Consider the following 18,436-nt stretch of genomic DNA (forward strand, 5'->3'; position numbering starts at 1 on the left):
CGGAGCCTGAGGAGGGTGGGGTTTGGGGAGGGGCTTCAATGCCATAGAGATCAATTGCCAAAGCGGCCATTTTTTCTCCAGGGGATCTGATCTCTATTGGCTGGAGATCAGTTGACTTAGCAGGAGATCTGCTACTACCTGGCAGTTGGCAACCCTACTGTGCGGCACCTTCCTAGCCTCCTAAGGGCTTTTGCCCCGGAGGCTCAGGCATGCGCTGTTTGTGTATCAAGAAGATACACAAGAAAATAAACTTGCAATAATGGGTATAAATTACGGGCTGAAAGGTACAGGCGGGAAATAATTTTTTACAGTACGAGGGAGGTGGTGAGCTCCCCCTCTCTGGCAGTCTTCAAGCAGAGGCTGGACAAACACTGGTCAGGGGTGCTCTAGGCTGATCCCGCATTGAGCAGGGGGTTGGACTAGATGGCCTGCGTGCCCCCTTCCCACTCTATGAGTCTATGATTGTAAGAATGCTGTACAATTTTAACAACAGTCCCCCGTGGATTTTACATATTAGTTTCTCAAAAGCAGTTAAATCTCTACTAATATTAAAAGTCCTAATGATACCATGAGTGTCATGTTGAATTTGGAATTATTGAAACATTAGCAGTCTTTGTCCCGGCATTGTTTTACTTACAGCCTCAAGGAAGACCACAGCCTGCCCTTGATAGAGCCAATGGCCTAGAAAATCTATAATGTTCCTACACAGAGAAATTGCCAAAAAGATTATTAACATTGAATTTATCATTATGAAAGGCCAAAGTCAAAGGAGATGCTTTTGATTAATCTTATTCTGAATTTTCAACACTGTTGGACGTAATTTTTCAGTGAATAAAGGTACATTGTGCTTCTTAAACTAGGAATACTTTTAAGGGTTCACCATGCTTTAACCATGGGATTCTTTCAATAGTCACAAATCTCATCACTTTTTGCTACATTATCTCATATTGCAGGGGAGTAACAGCCCAATCCTAAAGGGATGGGGAATAGTGTTGCCAACCTCCAGGTACTAGCTGGAGATCTGCTATTACAACTGATCTCCATCCGAAAGAGATCAGTTCACCTGGAGAAAATGGCCGCTTTGACAATTGGGCTCTATGGCATTGAAGTCCCTCCCCTCACCGAACCCTGCACTGGTATGGGCTAAGATTTTTTGGGAGGGGGGTTAAGCTATTTCCCTTACAGGAAAAGAAACCCATCTTTTGCTTATTTTTCTCACCTGTGGCTGAAAGTTTTATCCTCATCTAATGTATCTTTTAAGTGTGTCCTTGCATATAAATTACATACTTTGGCAGGCAGGCTGGTGGAGAAAAGGGATTACTAGAACAGATTGAAGAATAAAAGAGATTTACCTGAATTCCTCGACAGGAGGGGTATCGTCCTTATTATAGGTGGGATTTACAAGGGGGTGAAAATGGGATTTAAATAACAGAAACTATTATGTGCGTAAGATACCTAAAGCAGCTCCTGGGGCTATCAGAACGGAAATACCAGAAGCCACCAGACAAAGGATAGGCTGATTCGTTCAAATCAAGGACACTGCTTTTTGGCTTTCCGTGCCCTCTAAGAACTTTTAGAAGCCACAACCATCGGGATCAAGTTTATGCCTGCTTGGCCATCTCATATACATCTTCAGTTCTCTGACTAAGGTTGCCAGTTCCCCACTGGCGGGAGGTTTTTTGGGCAGAGCCTGAGAAGGGACGGGTTTGGGGAGGGACTTCAATGCCGTAGAGTCCAATTGCCAAAGCGATCATTTTCTCCAGGTTAACTGAACTCTATTGGCTGGAGAGCAGTCGTAATAGCAGGAGATCTCCAGCTAGTACCTGGGGCAGGTACTAGCTGGAGATCAAAAGGCAGCACGAAAGCTCAATATTAAGTATGAAACAAATTCATTATTTATTCCTAAATCATTAACATATACACCTATTATTCCTAAAACATATCTATTCTATCTAAGCAAACACTAGTCACAAAAAGTGTATTTTACAAATAATTCTAAACAAAATATAGGCCCGAAGTCCATTCAGGTATAGGAAACAGAAACCCTCCTATTATACACAAAGTCTTCAAGTAGTATCAACAAGTACGTGCCCTTTACAGCCTAACTGCGTTTCATGAAGCTCTTCTTCAGCTTGTTGATTATAAATTGTAGATCTTAGTAGCTTCACCAAATGGATAAATTAATCAATGCTCATTGTGGTTAAAGAATTCCCCTTCGTAACAGTAATCCAATGGTGGTAATGAAGTGCCTATAAACTTCATTTATAGGAAAACATATATTCTTTCATATGTATAAACATTCATAGGTTCATGAGGTGCTATGCTCAAGAATAGAGCATATCATCAGGCAAATATATTCTACCCACACATGGAAACTTTGGGAACGTTGGCATCCATAACTATAAGAGGCCAGCAGAACACATTGCCTGGTACAGGCTTTCCCCTGTAGAGAAAAACAGTGTCTTACCTTCACTGTTAGGAATGTGAATCACAAGACCAAGTGCTTGCTTAGAAACAGCTTCTACCAATCTCTATATACTATGCTAATTAAAGAAAGGCAGACAACCAATGTTTGGTAAGTCGACGTAATTGGAACATCCCTAACCAGAAGTTATAACTGGGGTAGCAATCCTTTGTTCTGTATGAAGACTGTCCTGCGCATTAGGGCAGTTTCATCCGGTATGTATATTGAGCTCAATAAAACTACTGCTTTGAACTATCAACCTCCCACTGTGTTATATTAATTCGAAATTAATATTATAACACAGGCATTACAGTAAAGCCTTAAAAACTTTCATTCACGACAGATTGCCACATGGACCAGCCTGGTTTCTTGGAAATCCATCACAGGCCTCCGTGGGTTCATGAAGTCCGCTTGTGAGTGCTTTTTGGCATTCTAGTACCTGGAGGTTGGCAACCCTATTCCTGTGTGAAATAAAACCTGAGCGCTTGGTCAGGACAGAATTTGCTGGGACGTTTGGGAAACAAGGCCGAGCCAGTTCGTACCTGGAGGTTGAATAATGATGAACGGGGGGTGGGGAGTCAGGTACTAAATGTACAATCCCAACAAAATATGTACTAATATATCCCATTAAGATCCTGCTCAGGTACAATTATTTTAATATATTATTCGGAAGCATATAGAGTAGTGAATAATTTGGACACAATAAGTTTTTAAAAGTATTTGTTATGGTAATTTTGTTAGAAAGAAGTTTGGAAGTTTGCCCAAGATCACCCAGCTGGCTTCATGAGGAGGAGCGGGGAAACCAACCCGGTTCACCAGATTAGAGTCTGCCGCTCATGTGGAGGAGTGGGGAATCAAACCAGGTTCTCCAGATTACAGTCCACTGCTCTTAACCACTACATCACACATAGTCCCACTTCTTTTATCCTCCCTAAAAGAAGGAGTGATACACAAGATGTGTACCATGAGTAGGGTTGCCAACCTCCAGGTACTTGCTGGAGATCTGCTATTTACAACTATGAGGAAAGGTTGAAGGAGCTGTGTATACAGTATTTAGACTGAAGAGGAGAAGACTGAGAGGGGATATGGTAACCATCTTCAAGTACATGAAGGGCTGTCACATAGAGGAGGGTGCGAAGTTGTTTTCTGTTGCCCAAGAAGGGCAGACCAGAACCAACGGGTTGAAATTAAATCAAAAGAGTTTCCATCTAGACATTAGGAAGAACTTTCTAACAGTCAGAGCGGTTCCTCACTGGAAGAGGCTTCCTCGGGAGGTGGTGAGCTCTTCTTCCCTGGAGGTTTTTAAGCAGAGGCTAGTTGGCCATCTGTAAGCAATGCTGATTCTATGACCTTAATCAGTTGATGAGAGGGAGGGCATCTTGGCCATCTTGGCACAGAGTAGGGGTCCCTGTGGGTGTGGGGGGGAGATAGTTGTGAATTTCCTGCATTGTGCAGGGGGTTGGACTAGATGACCCTGGTGGTCCCTCCCAACTCTATGATTCTATGATCTCCAGCTGATAGAGATCCGTTCACCTGGAGAAAATGGCCACTTGGGCAATTGGACTCTATGGCATTGAAGTCATACGTGAGTCCAAGTAGCCATGCATAACGGATCGTAGAAGATGCACTGCAAGCTGTGTATTTCGTGCCACTCTATTGGGCCAGCCGATCCGTGTCAGAAGCTTCACCCCCACAAGAGCCCTGCAATATAGATGTGTCCTTCTAAAAACCTAATTTGCCCTGGCAGTTATTAGATAGAAGTCACCAATTCCAAAGAAAATGAGGAGAGAAAATCCTATCAAGTGCATAGTTCCTTTTTGTTGTTTTTTAACAAAGAAATATGAAAGATTTATCGGATAGTTATACAAGAGCATCCTGGGGTTTTCGGTAGAGCTGGCGAGAAAAATCGGGGGGGGGGAAATGATGTGTACAGAGAATGACAAGAGACGTGTCTAGCTGAGTAGGGAAGGCCACCTCCCTTATCCCTCATGTGAGCAAGAAATGAAAGAGAAACACCGGAACAGACAAGGAAGCATCCATTGTACAGAACGAAAACACAAATAGAGAAATCGTGCCATTGTGAACAGCCATGAATAGGTGCAAACTTTCCCAACGCATTTCCAGAGGCCCAAATGCTTCAGAGAGAAGTTCTTTATCTTGAAGTGTGACGGCGGACAGAGCTCTGGCAGTCAAATCTCTCTTCCTCTCTATTTCTTGCACTCTTCGTCTCTCTCCCTGTGCTTGTACATGCACATAGAAATACACAGTTCTTATTATACCTTTCCCTGATGGGTTTTCTCAAGGCTAGACTACATGTTATGGTTGTCTCTGGGTTGGCCATGATGAGGATGTTCAACGGATGCTATTTTATGCGCTCCTGTTGGGAATGCACTTCCAAGGTGCTGTGGAACACAGGCAGGATGGTGCTGCTGCAGTCGTCTTGCTTGTGGGCTTCCTGGAGACACCTGGTTGGCGACTGTGTGAACAGACTGCTGGACTTGATGGGCCTTGGTCTGATCCAGCAGGGCCTTTCTTATGTTCTTAAGGTATGTGCTGCCAGGTCCCTCTTTACCACTGGCGGGAGGTTTTTGGGCGGAGCCTGAGAAGGGCAGGGTTTGGGGAGGGGAGGGACTTCAAGGCCACAGAGCCCCAACCAATCTTGCCTGTCTGCCTCTAAATAGTGACCCTGGACTTCGTTGGTGGTCTCCCATCCAAGTACTAACCAGGGCCAACCCTGCTTAGCTTCTGAGATCTGATGACATCAGGCTAGCCTGGACCATCCAGGTCAGGGCCATCACCTGATCGTTATACCTGGAGATGCCAGGAATTGAACCTGGGTCCTTCTGCATGCAAAGCAGACGCTTTACCACAGAGCCCCTACCAGTCTGTCTGTCTTTTTAACCCTCAGTCGAAGTGCTAGGAATGCATTTGGTGGACACCCCCTGCCTTTGCAGACCTACATAGGAAGTCAAAATGGCACCCCCGCTTCCCCCCAAACTGGGCTCTGGCCGTACATAACTCATGCACACTCTCCCCTGCTGCTCGGGAACATCCATGGTCTTTTATGCATGGCTGTTCCACTCACCACCACCCCTCCGACGACTTTGGATCTTTGTGTTAATTATGCATGCCATTTCCGGCCATCAGAAACCGCCTCGCTTTCCCCCTGCATTTCCCCGTGTTTTGCCCACGTTTTCAAATTCGAGGTAAAACAGGTCTCTCAAAACGCGGGCAAAACGCGAGGAAATGCAGGGGAAGACCGAGGCAACTCCTGATGGTCGGAAAGGGCATGCATAATCAACAGAAAGACCCATGGCATCCGAGGACAGCACACCGGTGTTAGCTGTGACCAGTAGGGCTGCCAACCTTCAGGTACTAGTTGGAGATCTCCTGCTATTACAACTGATCTCCAGCCGATAGAGATCAGTTCGTTTGGAGAAAATGGTCACTTTCGCAATTGGACTTTATGACATTGAAGTCCCTCCCCTCCCCAAACCCCATCCTCCTCAGGCTCCGCCCCAAAAATCTCCCGCCGGTGGCTAAGAGGGACCTGGCAACCCTAGTGACCAGGGACAGGGGAGGGTAACTGTACAGAGGGAAACATGTCCTGTTTCCATTCCCAGACTGAGCTTTCTCCTTCCCTTCGAAGCAACTGCAGGCGAGAAGCAGAACTGGGCTGGGCTGTCCTCTCCAAGCTGCAAATCCCTCCTGCCTCGCTTGCCTCGGGGCAATCCACTGCTCTTCCTTGGAAGGAGAGGAACCAATGGGTTTTGCCTCAAGCAAAATCCAAAGCGAATTGAGATGGCCCTGCTCAGGTGACGTGTAGCTGTAGGACACGCGAGAGAAGTTAAAATAAGTTTGACAAGCTTGGCTAGGTTCCTGTCGACATTTACAAGAGTTGAAAGAGGGGGGGAATAAAAAGTGAAGCGGACGCTTTTTTGCACGAGCCAGATGAGCCAAGCCCATAAGTCGCTACAGGGAAATGTCATCCGCAAGAGCAAAGAAGGCCCGTTATTTGCTTTAAGGCAAACACGGATGCATAGCAATGAAGTGATTGGATTTTCCCTCCCCTGGGTGGCAGAGTAGGATCTTATAAACGAAGAGGGGGGTCTCTTAAAGGAGATGTATTAATAGAGCCTGTAATTTTCCATTTTGTTATTAAGAGCACTTCAGCAGGGTTTTTTCTTTCACATCTCGACTATATTAATTAGTGCCCCCCCGTCTTTCTTAGCTGTCACAAACATATGCAATTATTCTTAGCCTTCCTAAAGCGAGTATCCGCTTCTGAGCGTCGTCTTTTTTGTTTGTTCGTGAAGATCTACCGTGTCCTCACTGGGGACAGTCTCTTCCCTGTGGCAGGCAACTAGAACACCTTTTGCTTGAAAGCAATATTTTGTTTTCTCTCCCTTTGTCTAGAGGGGATTGTATGGTTTCCTTTGATTTCACAGGAGCGTTATCAGAGAATCTTTTGCGCCAGAAGTAGAGTTGCCATCGACTTCAGCTATTTAACATTTATAATTGAAACAGAAAACTTACAAATGACACACCAGAGTTAATACTGTGTTCGTCCCAAACATACATACAGTACGCTAACCCAACAGGTAGTGTTCTGTGTTACATATATTGTTTCTATGTTGTATATCCTCAAATCACAAGTCAAATAATATATTCCAAATTAAATTCCAAATATAATATACAGTCTTTGCACAATACATTCAAATTTCCAGTCTTTCAAATTTAACCAATGCTAAATGGTGAGCCTATGCAGGTTGTCGTATCCGCATATAGTCTTTCACTGAACAAATTCGAACAAGTTCCCGGTCTGTACTTGTTTCGTACAGTTACTTCTTCAGTAAGTATTCTGTAACCCTCATATTATAAGATGGTTAATATATACATATAATAATAACCTAAAAAGATTTGAAGTCTAATTTTGTATTTTTTTCTTAGAAGGCAACATTGTGAAAGCGCTATTAGATATCAGCTTTATAGGAATTTGTGAAGGTAAAATAATTTCTTATTGACTTGTCTAAATAATATTAACACATGAAGAATTGATTTCACATATAATACATTCGTTAGGATTACAGAATACCCACTGAATAAGTCACTGTACGAAACAAGTATAGACCCAGGAACTTGTTCGAATTTGTTCAAAGGAAGACTAGATCAGAAATTCCTGGGGGAAGGATGAATGAAGAATGTACCACGTATAGAGTTTCAGTGGACATTATAATACTGGGAAGGCATTGAAAAAGGAGCTGATGAAGAATCGAAGAATCGAAACTGCCGTCTGGCTTGATGATTCACCGGCTTGAAGGTCGGATGACCTACTGATCTCCCTGTGGAAAGAAATTCAGAATCATATGTACATTGAGTACAAGCTTACAAGAGACTGTAAAAAGTACACTTACCTTGTGTTGTGGACATTGTGATACTCACATAGGTGGCTGCATGAATTTTTGTTGTAAGTCAGTCACAACATATTTGAATTGACTGTTGTTCACATATATGGATAAATGGCAGCATCTGAAACTCATTGTTAAGGTTGTATTATTTAGATAAGATCTTTTGGTTGGCTGCTGTGTCAGGCTTCTACTTTCACTTAGTTGTACGCAGTGGCGCTTATTTCCTACAACCTCCAGGTACTAGCGGGAGATCTCCTGTTATTACAACTGATCTCCAGCCGATAGAGATCAGTTCCCCTGGAGAAAATGGCCGCTTTGGCAATGGGACTCTATGGCATTGAAGTCCCTCCCCTCCCCAAACCCTGCCCTCCTCAGGCGCTGTCCAAAAAACCTCCCGCTGGTGGCGAAGAGGGACCTGGCAACCCTATCGCTGATTGGTTTAATGCATTTTTGAACACTTGTAATGCAGAGTGTTAAGCTGCAGTACTGCAGTCAAAAGCTCATGACCTGAGTTCGATCCCGACGGAAGTCGGCTTCAGGTAGCCGGCTCAAGGTTGACTCAGCCTTCCATCCTTCTGAGGTCGGTCAAATTAGTACCCAGCTTGCTGGGGGTAAAGGGAAGATGACTGGGGAAGGCACTGGCAAACCACCCCGCAAACAAAGTCTGCCTTGGAAACGTCGGGATGTGACGTCACCCCATGGGTCAGGAATGACCCTGTGCTTGCACAGGGGACCTTTACCTTTTTAATGTATTAAAGTTTTGTTAATTTATCGCATGTAACCCTTAAGTACTCATTCTGGTATTAGGCTTTTTGTCATCCATCTCCATATCTCCAGGAATTTCCCAACCTGGAGCTGGCAGTCATAGGGTCAAAAATATGTCATCCCCACAGAGTTCCATTTAACCAAAAGGCCTAGTTAAAGTCTGTAACTGAACAGAGAGAGCCAGTGGGGTGTAGTGGTCAAGAGCGGCGGACTCTAATCTGGAGAACTGAGTTCGATTCCCCATCCTCCACATGAAGCCACAACTGCACAGAAGGCCTGAAGGGGCTTCAAGTCTGATAGGGATAAGCTGCCTTATCTCAAATGTACAGGCTGCAATGTTACTTTCCCCAGATATTTCTGATTCGACTCTTCATTCTCTTATGTTTCTTTTCCTCATCAGAACAGAACGTCCCGGGAAAGACAATTCCTTCTCCTCGTTTCTGATTGAAGGTAAACATCGGCAGGGCGCAGCGGTATCTGCGCCGCTGAAAGAAAATGTATCCCAGAATACTAAAAAGTGAGAAGAAAAGAGCATTTGTTACCTTTTGGTGGAGCTGCTGTTTTGCTTATTTTAAAGAGAGCGAAAAATGTTTTTCGAAAGGACTCTCGGCTGGTTGTTTCTTTGCAGGGAGAGCCCCGGAATTTTCTTCCCAGTTCACTATGAACATAATATTATTTCAGCAAAGGTTTCCTCTTTGCAAAATGTTGGTCAGTGATTGGTGAGGCCTGTTGTAAGCTAAGCAGCAGCATCATGCCTGCCACCTATCCTGTAAAAATCTCTCTTGTGTATTTTTATACTGCCTTTCCTCCACGGTGCTCTGAGTGACATCTGTGGCTCCCTCTTCTTGTGTTTATCTTCACTACACCCTTGTGAGAGAGCCAGCTTGGTGTAGTGCAGGGGTGGGGAACCTTTTTTCCACCAAGGGCCCTTTGGATATTTATAATATCATTCACTGGCCATACAAAATTACCAACTTAAAAATTAGCCAACCGAGCCCCAAGCAGGCAGCTGCCCCAGATGACCCCCCCCCCCGCACAGGCAAGCAGGCAGGCATCCAACCAGTGGTGCACTCGCCCATCTGGTGGCAAAGGATGGTATGCTGCACCAGCTGAGCGTAGCCGTCTAGCCACACGCGGAGTTGCTCCTGCTCCGCATGGTCGGGGCCAGATTCTACAGCCGGCTCCTGCTACCTCCACCTGCAGGGATGAAATGAGGACACACTGGCTAAGAACTCCCCCCCACGCGCATTTGGCCCTGCCTCCTTTAACCCCCCCATTGTTGCCACTTCCACCCCCAGCCCTCTTGTAGTCAGAGGGAATACCACGGCCTGGGTGGGAAAGGGTTAACACAGTTTCTTGGGCGGTCCTAGCAGCTCCATAGCTAATGATTCTTCTGCAAGGGGGAAAAAAGGTTCCTTTTCTCAGCAAAACAAACTCCCATCCACCTTGAATAGAGGCTATTCCTGTCCACTGGAGGGGGCGGATCGCCCGTCTTAGATCGTTCTGAGCTAGAGATCTGCCAGGACCCACGAAGGGCCAGACCAAATGATTTTGCGGGCCTTAAACGGCCCCCGGGCCTGACGTTCCCCACCCCTGGTGTAGTGGTTAAGAGCAGCGGACTGTAATCTGGGGAACTGGGTTCGATTTTCCACTCCTCCACCTGAAGCCTTCTGGGTGACCTTGGGCCAGTCACAGGTCATTTATGCATGGGTAGTTGGACGCACATTCGCCCCCGCTCTGACTCGGTTGTTCCTTGGAGTTCTGCATGAGTTCTTCACCCATTAGAAATGACCTCGCTGCCAGCCCTCACAATGTCTGGGTCTTCCCATTCCTCTGTTATCCCGACTTTTCCCTCTCCCCTGAGCTCATCCCAGCTGAAATATCCGTGCAGAAGGCAAAGCACTGGACACAGAAGCTGGGTTTGTCTCACAGCCAATCACAAAGCAGCATGTAAAGAGGCGGGGATTCAAATGCTTCCTGCTTCCTCGGAGCTCTTTCTGAGCACAAGAAAGGCTTTTTAAAACTGAGGCTTGGATTTCTCCCCCCTTCCTTTCAGATTGCTCTGTTTTTTGTTCTTAAGATGCCTTTTTATGCAGCAATTGGGTATTTATTTTTTGGGGGGGGTGTCTCTCACAGTGAGTACGAAGTTAGCCAATTACAAAGCAGCATTTAAAGGGGAAGGACTTGATTTGAGCTTGGAGGCTGCTGGTGCATAGACTCCCAACCGGAAAGTGTGGGTCCAGCCAGCCACGAACCTCAGGTAAAACTCCCATTCATAAATGACCACTGTTCTCTCCGAACCTTATTTATATCTCACCTCTACAAACCTGCTTGATTGAGATCTGTATTCCTCCAGATACCTGCCTGAGACCACCGACAAAAATAAAAAAATAAAGCAACGAACAATAAAACCTAAAGCACCGTGCTAATGAAACGTTTTTTAAAAAGTTGAGTAAAACTAATCCCCTCGCAATAAAAGCATCCCAATCTATATGCTTAAAACCAGCAGTCAATAAAGCTAACAATGTAAATAGTCTTAGGAACAGCCATAAAAGCACTAGCAGGCAGAGAAGGCAGCCTAAAATCAGTTAAACACTAAAGGTGAGAGAAATAGGCCATTATTATTATTATTTGCCTTCAAGTCACCCCTGACTTATGGTGATCCTGCATGGAGATGTTCAGAGGTGGGTTTGCCATTGCCTGTCTCTTTGTAGTGACTAGGCTTGTGCATATTGATAAATCTGAACCAACAATAAACCCAAAAAAATCAATTTCGGTAAATTTCAGGTTCGGGTTTAATGGATGCCAAAACCTGGGAGAAAGCCAAAGCCGAATTGGCAATTCCCGAAAAAAATGGGTAATTATTCGGCTTTTTCGGGTTTGGCTTTCCCCAGGCATTGCGAAGCTCCCAGGGGGGCATTTTGTGAGGTAGAGCCCCCACATTTGCAGCATGGCTGCAAGGGATTCTCCTTGCATGAACCCCAAAGTTTGGTGAAGATTGGGTCTGGGTGTCCGGTTTTATGGGGTCTGGAAGGGGCCGCCCCCATCCTCCTCAATAGAGAAGAAAGAGCAAAGTCAGATTCTCTATGCGGACTTCACTATGTTTCTTTATAGAGGAGCACGACCAACTTTCCCACCATTGAAAACAATGGCCTTTCTTATGTTCTTATGATGCACATCTATTCTCTCCAGCATCAGAGGACCATGCCTATTATATGAGGTGCTGTGGAACACAGGCAGGACAATGCTGCTGCAGTTGTCTTGTTTGTGGGCTTCCTAGAAGCACCTGGTTGGCCACTGTGTGAACAGACTGCAGAACTTGATGGGCCTTGGTCTGATCCAGCATGGCCTTTCTTATGTTCTTATGTTCCTTCCTTTACTAGAAGACTGGCCTCTTCCAATAGTATTTTGGGGAGGGGGAATTAGGAGATTATTCATACAACTTCTATATTTTGCCTCCTTTTGTCCAGTGTGCCTTCTTTTGTCTGGCTAAGAACCAAAAAAGAAAAAAAAGCTTTCCAATTATTTTTCTAGATCCAAGTGACTATAAACTTTATAGCAGAAAGCTAGAGATTTAGTGCATGTCTGCCCGAAAACAGATGCTTCCCTTGCTGACAAATATTTCCCTCTAATACAAAAAAAGGTGGCAAAAGCATTGTGATATTAGAAAAGCCAAGCTGACACCACTGTTTTCCTTGCATGGTCCTTTCTTCTGCACCCCAGAACAACTACATTGTTAGCAAACATTTTTTTTTTAAATTAAGAACTTACCACATGTCAGCGTAAACAAAAGGACAACATATGTGTACAGTTCTGGTCACCACATCTAAAAAAAGATATTGCAGAGCTTGAGAAGGTACAGAAAACAGCATCGAAAATGATCTAGAGCACTGTCCTATGGGGACTAGAGCAACTGTCCTATGGGGAGCAGTTGAAACACTTAAAGCTGTTTAGCTTAGAAAGAAGGTGGTTAAGGGAAGATATGATAGAGGTCTGTACAATTATGCATGGTACGGAGAGAGTGGACAGGCAGAAGCTTTTCTCCCTCTCTCGTAATACCAGAACATGGGGTCATCTGCTGAAGCTGGAGGGTGAGAGATTCAAAACAGATAAAAATAATCATTGGACTCTATGGCATTGAAGTCCCTCCTCTCCCCAAACCCCATACTCCTCTGGCTAGGCCCCAAAAACCTCCCAACAGTGGCAAACAGGGACCTGGCAACCCTACTAACCACCACTCCAGGTATCCAAATATACCCGTGACAAACACTAGTAAGGTATTTTTTTGTCTGTGTATTTGGACCAGAAATATCTGAATGCAAATTCCTATCAGAGAGCCAGTGTGGTGTAATGGTTAAGAGCGGTGGCTTGGAACGGTGGACTCTGATCTGGACTTCTTCTTCTTCTTATCAAGAGACACCTACGGGCTCAAAAAACAGCATATAAAGAACATTCAGTGAATAGCTAAAACGATATCCATTAAACAGCCTTCAGGCTTGAAGCAGATTGTACAAACAGCTTTTAAAACGATGAAACTCTTCAGATAAAAGTGTGGGTAAAGGACCTTTTTTGCCCTGATCTGGATGGCCCAGGTTAGCTTGATCTCGTCAGATCTCAGAAGCTAAGCAGGGTCAGCCCTGGTTAGTATTTGGATGGGAGACCACCAAGGAATACCAGGGTTGCTGTGCAAAGGAAGGCACTGGCAAACCACCTCTGTTAGTCCCTTGCCATGAAAACCCCCCAAAAGGGTCGCCATAAGTCAGCTGCAACTTGACGGCACTTTACACACAAAGGACCTTTTTTAGCATGTTGCTGAAAGGACATTAAAAGGCACCAGGTGAGCCTCAAGAGGACGGTGTGTGTGTGTGTTCCAAAGGTCAAGGTTCTTCATGTACCTAATGCTGTTGGTAGCAGCAGTGAAGGCCAAAGCCCAAGACTCGGGGAGTGGTTCAAGCTTAAAAATGGCATTATTGAAGTGAGATGTCATGAAAAGAAGACCAAGGTCATTTATGCATGGGAATTTTACCTGAGGTTTGTTGCTTGCTGGACCCACACTTTTCTGTTGGGAGCTTATGCACCAACAGTCTCCAGGCTCAAATCGAGTCCCCGCCCCTTGAAATGCTGCTTTGTAGTTAGGGTTTCCAGGTTCCCCCCTCCTCCAGAGGGAGGTTTTTGGGACGGAGGTGAGTCAAAGATCGCACGCGCATCCGGCTGCGCCGACACGATTGCATCACTTCCGGTTTACACCCGGAAATGCCACATTGCCTTTTACCACTCAAACTGGAAGTGATGCAGCACTTCTGGGTGTAAACTGGAAGTGACATGTCGCAGCAGGCAGGCATGTGTGCACTCGTTGCCCGCCGACCCACAGCTGGTTGGTGGGCAGCCAGGTGGATTGGCGGGGTTTTGCCCACCACCACCTGGCACTTGGCAACCTTATTTGTAATTGGCTTACTTTGTAGTGTTTGCTGTGAGAGAATTACTGCATAAAAAAGCATTTTAAGGACAAAAAACCCAAAGAAACGGAGCAATCTTAAAGGGGGAGGGGGAGAAATCGAAGCCTCGGTTTTAAAAAGTCTTTCTTCTGCTCAGAAAGAGCTCCAAGGAAGCAGGAAGCATTTTAATCCCCGTCTCTTTACGCGCTGCTTTGTAATTGGCTGTGAGAGAAACCAAGCTTGGGTGTCCCGCAGTTTGCCTAATGCGTGGGGACTTAACCTGGGCTGACCTCAGGGGACAACAATGCTAGACCTTCATCACAGAACACTGACAGAGGTTTCCAGTGAACTTTGATGAGGGGAGTCACAAAGGCACCGCCCGGTAGCATGGGTGTCACCGACTCCATCGGCAGCTTCTCCTCTGAGTTGCTATGGTAATAAATTGGCAGCTGTCATTTGGAAATAAATACTAATGGCGGGAAAATCCAAGTCAAATGGCCAAGGTTTAAACCGTAGCAGCCCGGAGGCATAATTCTTGGGATGAAAAAAATAATAATTGTATCTCATTTGCAAATTTCACTCGAATGAACCGGGAAGCAATTTGAGAGGTGTTTTCATATTTCGGAACATTGGAGTCTTTGGAAACCCAGTGTGGGAATTTTCACCCGGGTTGATTTAAAACCATCCGTCACGTTATTATTATTATTTTTTTGGAAGGCAGGGGAGCCGGGATAGCTTTTGACAGTTTCAGTCTTTTGAATGTGTAATAAGCTTTCGGCAGCAGTAACGGCAGCTGCGTGAAACGAAATGAATAGCGAGAGACTTCGGGAAACAGAAAGTGGATTAAAATATTCATGTCACTATTATATGAAAGCAGTGTCTCCTTCACGGCAAAGTCAATGCACATATTCTGGGGGAGCGCGTCTTAGAACTGAAATACAACAGGATGGTTGCAAACTGTTATGTGGAAACAGCCGCAGCTGGAGCGGGCAGGCTGAGCAAAACAGCTTTTTTGTCGCTTGTGAAACTCGGCTTCCTTTTCTGGCTTGTTTGTGAAGATCGGTTTTCTTTGCTGGCTTGTCCTCTCACAGGTAGTTTACGCATGGGTACTTTCACTCACGTTCGCCCCAGGTCTGTCTCGGTTGTTCCTTGGAGTTATGCATGAGTTTTCTGTCCATTAGTGATGACATCACTGCCGGCCCTTACAAATCCTGGGACTTCCCATTCCTCTGTTAACCCGACTCTTCCATCTTCCCTGAGCAAGGCCCGGGTGAAATCCCCATGCAGAAGGCAAAGTGCAGGACACTCAAGCTTGGTTTTGCTCACAGCCAATTAAAAAGCAGCACGTCCAGAGGCGGGGATTCAAATGCTTCCTGTTTCCTGGGAGATCTATCTGAGCACAAGAAAGGCTTTTTAAAACAGAGGCTTGGATTGCTCCATTTTTTTATGTTGTTCTTAAAATGCTTTTTTATGTGGCAGTTGGGTTTTGGGGGGATTTTCTCTCACAGTAAGCACTACAAGGAAGCCAATTACAAAGCAGCATTTAAAGGGGTGGGGACTTGATTTGAGCTTGGAGACTGCTGGTGCATAGATTCCCAATGGGAAAGTGTGGGTCTAGCCAGCAACGAACCTCAGGTAAAACTCCCATGCATAAATGACCATAAATGTGTCTTCTGTATTTATTCAAAAAGAATGTGACCCTGAATGTAAGATGACCCCCCTAAAAATGCCGTACATCCCCCACATTTTTACTGGACATGACTGTAACTTGTATGTAAGGCAACCCCCTTTTTTTCTGGCGGGGGGGGGGAATGGCATACCTGGAAAAAAACCATGATATTATATCATATCAACCTAGGTGGGTCATTGGTCTACAGCAGTGGTTCCCAAACTTTTCGGGTCACCGCCCTCTTGGTTTCACAAACTCAATCCCGATGCCCTATCCTATAACAAGCATTATTCAAAATAGGGGTTTGCATGACTCACTAAAGAAGATAATATCAATAACATTTCAGAACAGATACAATTAATTGCACATCTATTCAAAATCAAATTAAAACTTTTTAGTTGAAATTTATTCAACAGAACTGATGAACTTGATTCAGTGGTATCTGCTCTTCAAATTCTGGAAAAAATTCTGATAGTTTCCACCAGATTTGCCAGCATGGTGCCATAGTTTGATCTATTGTAAATTAGTGAATATCACAGTTGATGGGGCCCACCTCTAGTGCCCCCCTAGGTAATCCCACTGCCCCCCTGGGGGTGGTACTGCCCACTTTGGGAACCATTGGTTTACAGCTTTGTATCCCCCCACCCCAATTTATCATGGTTCAATGTTTGGATATGATTTTCTTCTTGACTTCCTGCCTTCATACTATTTCATTGCTTATGCTAAAGCCCTGGTAAAATAAGCCAGATTTCTGATTTTGGATGTAATCACACCTGGACTAGGGTTGCCAGCCCCAGGTTGGGAAATACCTGGAGATTTTTGGGGCTGAGCCTGAGGAGGGCGGGGTTTGGGGAGGGAGGGACTTCAATGCCATAGAGTCCAATTGCCAAAGTGGCCATCATCTCCAGGGGAATTGATCTCTATCAGCTGAAGATCAGTTGTAATAGTGGGAGATCTCCAGTTAGTACCTGGAGGTTAAACCCAAATACACACAGACAATCAATAGCACAGAAAAGCCCAATATATAATAGGAATCAAAATACAATTGTACCATATAATCAACATGAATCCTCCAAAAAATATGATCCTACTCTATGGTGTTATTCTATAGTGTGACAATCATACATATCAACAAAGGTACATACAGGTGAGTAAATACAAATCCAATCAAAAGTTCGAAAACTGATATTTTTGTCTATGTTTTGCCTTATTGTAGGATCAATACTCCTTGTTTTCAACACATGTCAGGTTGAAGAGGAAGATGACTGTTTCTGTTCTTATATCTTCATCAGTTCCTCTTCAAATACATATAGTCATTCTCAGTGTATCATTTATGCCCTGCCGCATTTAGGTGGTAGTGTCTCCCATTAGGTATTTGGGTTTAACTACTAAGTACACAGAAGTGTCTATTTTGATAGTACCTGGAGGCTGCTTACAATAGCAAGTTTTCTTTCTGTGTACCCAGAAGAGCTAGAAGTCCTACTTCGTCATTACAACTATTTTCATTCTGGCACATTCTGTCCTTAACCTTTCTGCCTTGGAGGCAGGGATTGACGTTCGCTCAGACTTTGGAATGCTTATTCAAAGAGCTATTCACGGCGTCGTGTTGTATGCAACTTTCTGTTCAGAGCGGAGAAAATTTGTTTTATAATGTCGGGTTTTATGGATGACTTCCATTTTATATCGTATTCATAAATGCTGCTGTAAAACATGACTCTGAATAAACTAACTCCTTCGCTTTTAGCTTCAGTGAAAAGCTGTTAAGAGCTGATGTAGTCTAGTGGTTCAGAGTAGGGTTGCCTGGCAAAGCCTGGCAACCAGTGGGAGGGTTGGTAGGGGACAGTGCCGATAGATCTCCAGCTGATAGAGATCAGTTCATAGATCTCCAGCTGACAGAGATCAGTTCACCGCTTTGGCAATCGGACTCTATGGCATTGAAGTCCCTCCCCTCCCCAAACCTCAGCCTCCTCAGGCTCCACCCCAAAAACCTCCCACTGGTGGCAAAGAGGAAAGGTTGAAGGAGTTGGGTATGTTTAGCCTGAAGAGGAGAAGACTGAGAGGTGATATGATAACCATCTTCAAGTACTGGAAGGGCTGTCATAGAGAGGAGGGTGCCGAGTTGTTTTCTGTTGCCCCAGAAGGTCGGACTAGAACCAACGGGGTTGAAATTAAATTAGAAGAGTTTCCGTCTAGACATTAGGAAGAATTCTCTAACAGTTGGAGCGGTTCCTCAGTGGAAAAGGCTTCCTCAGGAGGTGGTAAGCTCTCCTTCCCTGGAGGTTGTAAAGCAGAGGTTAGATGGCCATCTGTCAGCAATTCTGATTCTATGACCTTAGGCAGATGATGAGAGGGAGGGCATCTTGGCCATCTTCTGGGCATGGAATAGGGGTCACTGGAGGTGTGTGTGGGGGGAGGTAGTTGTGAATTTCCTTCATTGTTCAGAGGGTTGGACTAGATGACCCTGGTGGTCCCTTCCAACTCTATGATTCTATGATTCTAGGGACCCGGCAACCCTATGCCATCCCAGTGGCATAGTGGCCATCCCAACCCTCCTGGCATCAGGACGCAGCCGCTGCAGAGTTGGTGACACCTCCCAGGCAGGGGAGTGTTGTTGGCTCAACCAAGGGCCCATCTCAGCATGGAGACACCCCCCTGCCCACCCCCCTGTTTTGCTAACAACCCAGGGGTTGGGGCA

Source organism: Euleptes europaea, chromosome 4 (genome assembly GCF_029931775.1).
Source record: "Euleptes europaea isolate rEulEur1 chromosome 4, rEulEur1.hap1, whole genome shotgun sequence".
Lineage (NCBI taxonomy): Eukaryota > Metazoa > Chordata > Lepidosauria > Squamata > Sphaerodactylidae > Euleptes > Euleptes europaea.